The following is a 9,286-nucleotide window of genomic DNA, read 5'->3' on the forward strand; positions in this document are numbered from 1 at the left end:
GGGGCCTGAAGGACTGGCAAGGCTGTAGGAGCCGATGGTTTTTCTGGGGAGAACCCCAGCTGGCAGCAGGTACCCAGAGAGCTGCAGCACAGCTGAGCTGGATATCCCCAGCGCTGCTCTGCAGAACCCCCCTTCCCTGCTGCCTGCCTCTGCAAGGAACCTGAGGGCTCAAAGGGTCCTGTGGTGTAAAACGACAAAGTAGGGGGTTTTTTTGTTTTGCTAAAATGTTAGTATTTCCCAGGTCAGGAGAGCTGTGGTGACAGGAATCATTTCTCAGGGTGCTGTAAGTCCTCAAGGGGAAAACTGCCCTTCCCTAGATGAAGGAACCCAGACTGAAAACCACCGAGGGTCCCTTGCCTCCTCAAAACACCCAACAAGGTGGGCTTTGCTTTCTGAATCCTTTCTTACAAGCCTTTTCTTTCCCTCCTCCGTCAGTTGTTCCTCCTTCCTGAGTGGTCAGAGAATTTCTGTGGCCTTTCTGCCTTATGATGAGGGATGAGCTTTGGGGTCGGGGTCCCCTTCTCAGAATATGGGGCAGGAGGGGTGGCTACCTGTAAAACCATCCAGCTCACAGGCACAAAAAAGTTTGTGAGTCTCTGGATGGATAAACTCTCCCCTGATAGACTTCAGGAGCTAAAATACAACAAGGGGACATGTACGTACTCTGCGCGTTGCAAACCCAGTGCTATTCTGCCTGTCTCACCTGAGAAAAAAGATAGTCCGTGGTCTGTATGCACAGTTAGAAAGCAAATGTGTTCACATAACAATTTGTTGTCTTCTAATAAAAGCATACTCATCTCAATTAAATTGGGGGGGGTGGGGGTGGTGGTGTCAGTCTCTTGAGGACAAAGTTCTAGATAAGTCCCACAATCAAAGCCACAGAGACTTCAGCAGAAACCAATCAGTGCCACAATGTTTATTAGTCAGGGAGAAGTGTATTGTAAGACACAAAAAAAAGTGAAGAAAAATGAGGGTTGTGATCTTTGCACTGAACAGCACTGCCTTTATGGAAATACTCAGAGGAAGGAAAAAAGAAATTTGTTAAATCATGTCATTTTACTGTTCTGAAATAAAGGGCACCCAGCACTGCCCACACTTATGAGGCCATTCAGAGCTGATTTATCGCTTGAGACCACAGAGACAAAATCAAGCCATTACAACCTTTTAAAAGCTTTCTTGCAACAAACTAAAAATATCCATTGCTGACAGATGCAAGCTGTCAATAAGGAATTTAAGAACTCAAAATAAAGTCTTGATAAACATCTCAAATTGGGTCTTACTCAGTGGGAAACAAGTAGTTTATAGTGGTAATTGTAAAGGGCATTTTACATTGAATCAATTAAATGAAAATCTTTTAAACCCATTTTAAAAAGAGACCTTTTTAAGTTAACAGGTGATTTTAATTGGAACCATGGGACTTGCATCATGGGAGGTGGGTTGGGTTTTTTTGTTGAGATTTTTTTTTGGAAGCATTCAATATAGGGGAAAATCGATACACTTCCATCAGCATTTGAACTCCTAGAGTCTTGCAAGTTGAATAGTGAAACTAAGCAAGAATTACAGTTTGCTCTGGTTTTGTGTGGCTTTCCCTAACAATTAAATATGTGTCCGTCATAACTCCTTAATTGCAAAAGGTGCAGGAGAATTTATCAAGGCTGAGTTACCTTAGGATAATCAGAACCCTCTGCCATAGCCTACTATAAAATACCATAAGTTTTCAGAGAAAATTTACCTTTAGAGAAGATGTCAAACATCCCAGCTGACACAATCAAAACCAGTGATTGCATGCAAGCAGGATTTTACTTTTAAATTCCTTTTCTTTCTTCTTCACAACCATAAAGGATACTCTGCAGAATTATCAGCAGCAGGCAACGCCTGCCAGCCCCAGGGACTGAAAAAAACCTTCCCTCAAAAGCAAATGACACTTTCAGCAATTGCCTTTCAGAGCTGGTGAATTCCTTCGCTTCCCACTGCTCTGCACTTCATCAAACCCAGTGCTGTCTGCCCTGAGAAGCTGCAAGGACTGATCCAGAAGCACCAGTTACCCACCTGGGAGGAGGCTGGGGAGAACCCGGGGAAGGGATAACGGGTGAAGCCTTGGAACTGGCTCCCTCTATGGAGCCCCGCAGGCAGACACGAACGGGGTTGACCTCTGGATCCTTTCCTCCCCTGCAACTAAACTTCAGCCTTTGAGTCTCATCTCTTAAAAGTCGAGTGCGTCTAACCCCAACGGGGAGAGCTGAGACGCAGGGAGGTTCGCAGCCCCGCCGGGAGGGTGAAGCAGGGCTGGCAGAAAAGCATCACCCAGCCTGGCTGGGCATCCTTCACATCCAGTTAAAGGAAAGCTCATCCCTTCAACAAAAACAATGAAGTCTTTGACGGTGCTCTCTTTTGCTAGCTTTAAGCAGCTACTGCCTGTGAATTTCAACGTATCTATTAGAACCAGTACCGGGACTGGAGGCTGCTCAGTGGAGAAAGCCGGTGCGGTACACAGAGAGAGCGCTCCTCTTGTGCCTGGAGGAAGGAGCCAGCAGGGAAAACTCTGGTCCCGTCGTGACTTTCACTGGCCAGGCAGACACTCAGGGCGTGGGGACGTTTGCTTCCCAGCTTAGGGTGGAAGAAAAATGTAAAGGGGGAACTGAGAAGTTTGCCAGGGGAACACACAGAGGGCGAGAGCAAGGGCAGCCCGGCAGAGCTGGCCTCCTTCACGCAGCAGGAGTGTCAGCAGCTCTGGGGATTTTACTGCCATCTTTGCAAGACACAGTGTGCGTTTCTTAAAGCAACCCTGGAGTTACATCTCAATGTTATCTTGAACAAATAAAAATGTGCGAATCTCTAAAAGAAGCATTCGGGCCTCCTGGGTGTGGAAAAAAAGCCTGGAGAAGTGGCCTGGCTGAATGCTAGGAGGAGTTGAAGGGCACCCCAGCATCTTCCCTGCGGTTCCACGCTCCCCTCCCTCCCTTTGAGAAAAGAGGCCAACGAGGCTGAAGAAATGAGGCATTGCCATGACTTTATTTACTTTACAGAAATATTCGGGTCACGGGGAACATGAAACCCCCCACAAAAAAGTATGAAACCAGCACGTATCTCCTGCCTGCTTGCCCCTGTGGAGCTGAAGCCTCTTTTCAAGCGCCCAGAAGCTGGCAGGCTTCACGGATAGCTTTAGCAGGCACTAAAACACCCTACACAATGGCCAGGGGTGGCTTTGTAGCCCCCCTGCCCTTCCCTAACCCTGCAGTGACTTTCTTGCACTTGCACCCATAGTGTTCCCAAACTGGTGGGCAACTGAGCAGCTCCAGTAAAGCCCGCAAATGCCTTCCACATCTTGGCCAGGCGAGTGGGGAAACTGAGGCACAGCCGGTGAATCACTGCAGGGAGGGGAGAAGGCAGCGATCCAGCCTCCGCATCTTCAGCGTCGCGCCCACCCTTCCTCCGTGGAATTGATGTGCTTCTGCTGTGCACTAAGTGATTAGTCTGTGGCTTCGCTGAGTGTAAAGTTATGGAGTGGGAGATCCAATCACAGGCACAACTCCGGTTGTGCTACAGGCCTATTTGAAAGGGTAAGTGTTCTGCATTTTTTTTCATGCCTGCAACAATCTAGACAAATAGGCTTTTAAATTAAGCAGTGATTTGGAATATAAGTGAGTGCATTTAAGCTGCTAAGAGATGGAAAGATCCTAATGGCTGAAATATTTGTCATATCACAAATAAACTGGCTGTATCGGGAGCTACTAATATAACTAATTTTTACCAAATCCTTCACTGCTCTGTGATAGAAAATGAGGTCAGCATAGGTTGAGGCAACATAAAATGAGCAGCTGCTAGAAGGCAGCACAGAATACTGATAAAGGACTCTGCAGAAACTCTATCGCCTGCCCACAGAAAAGAGAAATCAGTTTGTTCAAATTAAGATATAGCTTTTCCAGAGCATCCAAGGTTTTAATGAAAAGCTGCCAACGAATACAGGCTTTCAATGGATCCAGAATACAAATGCATACCAGGATACTTCCTCAAAGCCTCCCTACCCTCCTAGACATAGGTTCACCCAGTTTTTCCACATTTTAATCGTGAGATCTATACAACTTTTGAAGGGCACTGGGGGTGTGAGAGAGGGCAGAAGTGTGCCCTGGTGCAGTCGATGAGTCCCTGGGATTTCTACAGCTCCTCTGATTCCTGTGGGGCTTTCCAGTTACAGGAGTTAAGCCCTGACTTAATCTGCCACTCACAAGGAGGAAAAGTGAAATGAAGAGGAATTCAGAGCACTTGGCCCACTTCAATAGAAAAAACAACCCCAAAGCCCACTACGAGGGTCGCTGGCACTGCCAGGAACAGCTCTCGCACCTCTAGAGGTTCGGGAGCCAAAAGCACCTCCCCAAAATCACCTTGTTTCTGCCATGTCCCCGTGCAAACGCATTACACCAGTACAAGGTGCTCTAAGCTGCCATGTGGAAGATAACACCCAGGGAGGAGAGGCAAACGCTCAGTGTCAGAGATGCAGCGACAGACTGTGTTTTGCCTACTGTGCTTTTAAGGCTGCCTCAAACATTTGGGACCAAGCAGGATGCAGCCGTGCTCTGACTATATGAGAAAAACAACATAATTATTTTCATTCTCATTAAAAAAAAAAAGAACAACACCTTGGAAGATGAATTTCCTCCCTCTTTTACAGGTGCGAACAGCCTGTCTTTGAATAAGGGGAAGATGTTGGTAATAATAATTGGACCTTTTCATACCAAAACACCAAATGAGTTAAAAAAGGCAAGTAACTCATTTGGTAAAACGGGAAACTGAAGCACAGGGAAACTGAGGCACAGAGTATCTTCTGTAAAGGGAGAGACTGAGTGTCTTCTCCCCCTAGACAGGGCTGGCAGTGTAAAGCAGATTTTCTGGCTTTTCTAGCTTCCCTATCAATAAACTGGGACTGACTCCACCGTGGCAAAAATGGGTCAGAGAGGGGACCAGGGCGTCCAGTTATTATTTGGGATGATTTGTTAAGGTAGGCTCGCTCACACATAATCCCACCTCACTCTGCCACGTGAGAGGCCGGCACCGCTGAGAGCGGCTCTCCCGGGATCAATACGCAGAGAGCCTTGGCTGGGGAACCGCGACCACTTGGGAGCGTCGGACAATTTAAGAAAAATAAGATCAACATGGATTAGCAATAAAACTTAAAGCTCGCTGCATTTCCTAAATGGAATGGTAGAAGGGTTCATATTTGATAACCGTTAAATGGTTTAATGAAATAATTATAACTCAGACTCCTGAGCCCAGCCACAATCAATAACTATGAGCTCTAAGCAACAGCATGATCCAAGTTCTGCCATTTTCACAGTGCTCCCCAGCAGGCAGAGTGTGCGACTATAAATGCGATTGACAGTAAAGTTGCATTAAAACATTCCCATCAAGGGCCATAATAGATTAAAGGCTACTGAGGCACTGCAGTTGGCTGGTCAATATGCTTTATTTTCTGCATCACCCCCAATTTTGCCACCCTCCCGCATACTATTAGTGGGAGTCGATTTGCTGTCAATGACTAGCCCTGGCAAAAGATGCATTAATGCATGCTCACAAAAGCAGTGCGCATGGCATTATCACTTCACTCGCTTTCAAATTACAGCCTAATGCTGTCTCCAGGCAGCTTGTGACACGTTAACACTATGTGCGATTTGTTGGTATCGGGCTAAATATTTCATGTCTAAAGATTTCATCAGAGATTTGATGACAGAAATAAACTACCGCCCGGTGGGAAATCATTCCGAATAATAGAATTAGGCATTGTTGGAAAATCGACAGGACAGGGATGATGATGTGGGTTAGTGGAAGAAGAACAGAAAAAGCATGAGGGGAGAAGGAGGGCTGAGCGGAGGGCTGAGCAGAGGGCTGCCGAGTACCCGTTTGTCTGCTAACTAAAGGGGGTGTTATTAATAAACGCAGTGACAGGGCAGAGATTGCAAATCAGGTGATTTGTACCTTGCTCCCCAGATACCAGGCTTAGGTGCTCTGGTGCTGCTTTTAGATGTCAAAGAACCCCCCATAATACATGAAACGCAGGCAGATATGGCCAGAGGTTTGCTTTATTTTCTGCTGAAACTCATAAACCAGCCCATAACATGTGTGCCTGCGCATCCCTCTGCCACAGGTTGTATTATCCTCCAGAGCTAGCGAAAAGGGCCTTGAAAACTGAAGGCACTGACCGATCTGAGGACGAGGGGGGACGCAGAGGCAGAGCAGCCCGCCCCGCCGCAGGGCTCCAGGCCGACCCCCTGAAAGCACAGTCGGGGCAGGAATCCGGGGGGACCCCACGAGCTGCTGCTCAGACACTGTTCTGCACAGGGAAGCACACGTGCGCTACGCAGCCCCTCGCATTGCAGGAGCCCGAGGGCCGGTGCAATACAGCCCAGACCCGGATCCCGCTGCCCAGCCCGGCACCCCGAAGGGGCAGGGCACCCCGGCTGCCTGGCTGCTGCCGAAAGCCTTTATTCAATGCTGACTTGGGTGCACAGCTCAAAGGCAGCAGAACCTATTAATCCTTGCTTTTTCAAGGCCCCAGGACCTCTGCATTGACTACCTCCTCCAGCAAGCGCTCCTGTCTTTCAGCCTGAACAAAACAGCCACGGAGTCAATCGTGTGATGAAAAAACAGGCACTTGACCAGAGAGAGGAGACAAGTACTGAGGCTCAGCAGTGAGCAGGCGGCTTGGTCTCCTGGTTGAGCTGCATTTTGCCTTTACAGCAAGCCCTTCTATAATGGCAACTTCAAATCACAGCTTTGATTCATGCCCTTTCCTTACAACCAGCTGTTGCCACCCACCACTGAACACCCAGCTCTCACTTTTCCCGAGTTGTTTTTATTATTGTCTTTTTTTTTTAATGTGGGTTCCTAAGGATTATTTGAAAGACTTACCAGCACCTTTGCAGTTGCTGGGGTTTAGGGAGTTCCCTCTTCTCCAAGGCAAGAAAGTCAAGCACAGCTTGGTTAATTAACCTTAAGGCTACTGCAGATTATAAACCTGCATTTACTTGCAAAACATGAGTGTTTAACCCCCCAAAAAAACATCTTTCAATACTGCTTTCTTCTTCAAGAAACTGTGAAAGCTTCTTCAAAGCCCCCTTTCTTTGCATTTTGCAGTATATGTTGGAAATAAACTGAGCCTGACTCCCAGACCAAACACAGATTTCCCTCCCTCAATAGCAGAGTGCTTAATGTTTTATAATAAAGCTGTACAAGGAACCTAGAGCTTTTTTCTTACCTCTGCTCCCGAGCTCCCTGTGTAACCCTTAGGCTGTGGTTTTCCAAGAAGCTGAATTAGGTGCTTGAACAGGACTGAGAGAGCTGCTTGGAAATTCAGCCTGACTCTACCCCAGCTTCAGCTTCCCACCGGTTAGCAAGAACCAAGCTGTTCCCCTGCTGGGTCGCTGACTCCATCTGGAATCTCCTTCAAGCCCAAACTTAGGCTGCATGCCTCTATCCCAATTTTGTCAAAAAATAAATGCACTCTGTCTCTCTTTCTCTCTCACACACACACAGAGAAATTTGGTAAGACCCCAAAGCAGGAGCTTTTACAGGGGCAAGCCAGTAACATATTCCTTGCCTGTTCTACAGAACAGCCACAGCACTCTTTTGACTGTGAAAGCAGACACCAAAACACTTTGAAAAGGAAAAGAGATTCAATTCACCTTGGTGAAGACACCCAGAAAGCAGCCAGCAATATCCACGCAGACTTCTGAGCTTGTAGAACAAACCCTTAAGCTAATTCCTGCCTTGTGAACAGGCTATGCAGAGTTCCTCCTCAGCAGAACCACATTCAGCCTCTTCTGGTGAAATATCAAGTAAAAACACTCCCTTAAGACTATTTACAGAGATATTTTTCATCCTTTCTTCTAAGACAGGCAACACTGGTCACTGGCAAATCTCAGTTTAGCTGGACTTTACTCCACTGACTATTCTTAAGCCTCTACAGCATTCAATAGTAGCTGCAGGGAGAGGCTGCCCCTGGACATCAGCATTTCAGACCCCCCTGCGCTTCAGCATGAAACCAGGCAGGAGAACTAGTCCCTCAGCACTTTGATACCAAGCAGAGACCTGGAAAAAGTCCTCTGCTCTCCACTGAGGCTCCAGTGGGAAGCCACAGTGCTACATTCAAAATGAATAGTCTTTCCTTTACAATGCTGCAGTTACCGGACTAATGCAACCTAAAACAGGTTCGGGAGAAGGAACCCGAATGAGAACTTCCAGGGAGATGAAACCCCGGTAGCTCCTGAGACCCCCTAAATAAACTATGAATTAACTTTGCCCTTTCTCATAAGGCAGTAACCAAAGAGGTGATTCCCATAGCCATCTCTTCCATAGCCCTTAGAGCAGGGGAAGAACCGGGCAGATCTTACAAAAAAGAAATAGATGTAGCAGAGGGCACGGGAGCTGGGTGGCCCAAAATCAAAGCCGTTGCAATAGCTGCTCGGCTGCAAAATTTGCTAGTTAGGAAAGGGGGGAACCTGAGCGGGGAGTTTTCCTGCTGCAGAGCTCTGCTGTCAGTGTCAGACACAGCGTTGCTGCTTCTGTTTGCCCCTACAGAGACAGATCTCACCCATCGGTGAAGAAAATAAAGCCGAACACCCTGCCACCTTGGAAGAACACAAGATCCTCAAAAGATCCTAAAAATAAAGTTGTGTAAACGTTACTTGCCTTTGTTTCTTTGCCTTTTTTCGTGCTCCCGGGGCAGCAGCATTACCGGCACACAGGAGAGAAACAGGACAGCGACACAGGTGTCTGCCCTTAGCATCAGCCTCACCAGCTACGGCTGGGGGGCATTCCAACCTATTACCCCATCTGTACCTAATTAAGAAACACTTGTAACAAAAAAAAGAAAAATCTTGAATTTAAGTTTTTTAATAAAGGAAAAAAAAAGGAAAAAATTAATTATTTTTTTTAAATAAAAGAAAAAGAAAGCTTGAATTCAAAAACTTCTCGAATTAGCCATACATCAACCTGAAAACAGTTCCCCTGTTTTGTACACAACTCTTCAGGCTTCTTTTTTGTCATGAATGTAAAAACTCACAAGTTTCAAACTGTTTTGATTCATTTACTTCCCTAAAACTTCACTATGCCCTCGTGCAAGTGCCCGTGTGACTGTGAACCCCCACAGCAGCCCCTTCTCCCCCCGGCTCGGTCTCGCACCCCCCGTGGCCTCACCTTCAGCCTGTTCCTGTGCTTTTTCGTGATTTGCACGGTGAAAGCTCAGCCCGTGGCCTGGCAAACCAGGTAATTCTGAACCACAGCTCTCGGAACC

The sequence above is a fragment of the Charadrius vociferus genome, unplaced genomic scaffold, assembly GCF_000708025.1.
Source record: "Charadrius vociferus isolate BGI_N301 unplaced genomic scaffold, ASM70802v2 scaffold858, whole genome shotgun sequence".
Lineage (NCBI taxonomy): Eukaryota > Metazoa > Chordata > Aves > Charadriiformes > Charadriidae > Charadrius > Charadrius vociferus.